This window comes from Cornus florida, unplaced genomic scaffold (assembly GCF_030987335.1).
Source record: "Cornus florida cultivar Cherokee Brave unplaced genomic scaffold, ASM3098733v1 CherokeeBrave_3.0.0_Hap2_Chr06, whole genome shotgun sequence".
NCBI lineage: Eukaryota > Viridiplantae > Streptophyta > Magnoliopsida > Cornales > Cornaceae > Cornus > Cornus florida.
Window position 1 is genome coordinate 47,051,821 of NW_026775576.1, and position 613 is coordinate 47,052,433.

Genomic DNA, 613 nt, shown 5'->3' on the forward strand with positions numbered 1-613 from the left:
AAAAGACATGTTTCAATCATAATATATGATTCATCTGAATCCTGCCTACAAATTTTGATGCCATTTTTTACCCTCAGTAAGTCTTTTGCAATTCACAGTACTCTGTAACTAATCTTGGCTTAACACTATGCAGTAAAAATGATATTAGGCATAGATTATTGTTGTGACAAGTAGGCTTGTGCTGCTACGAATGGAAGACCGAAGAGTAGGTCTAACCTTTTGGTATTATTACTCGTCCCATATTAGTAGTTGTCACATGAGTATAATTTTTTATAAAAAAATTTAACTTTAGGGTTATAAATGAACCTAGCCGAGCCGAGCTTGGATTTGCTAGATTTCGGTTTGTTTATGAAGTTTGTATAGGCTTGATGAGCTCAAAATTTTATGGACTCTGCTTTGGCTCGTGCCTCTTCCAGTTTGTTTATGGAGTTTGATAGGACTTGGTCTCCGAAGACTGATCTTCATTGAACTCTGAGTCTTTTGTTCGTTTCTAACCTCTGGTCTTTTGTTGGTCTCTGTCTTCACAGTATTCAACAAAGACCGTGAATACTGTGAAGACAGAGACCAACAAAAGACCAGAGGTTAGAAACGAACAAAAAACTCAGAGTCCAAT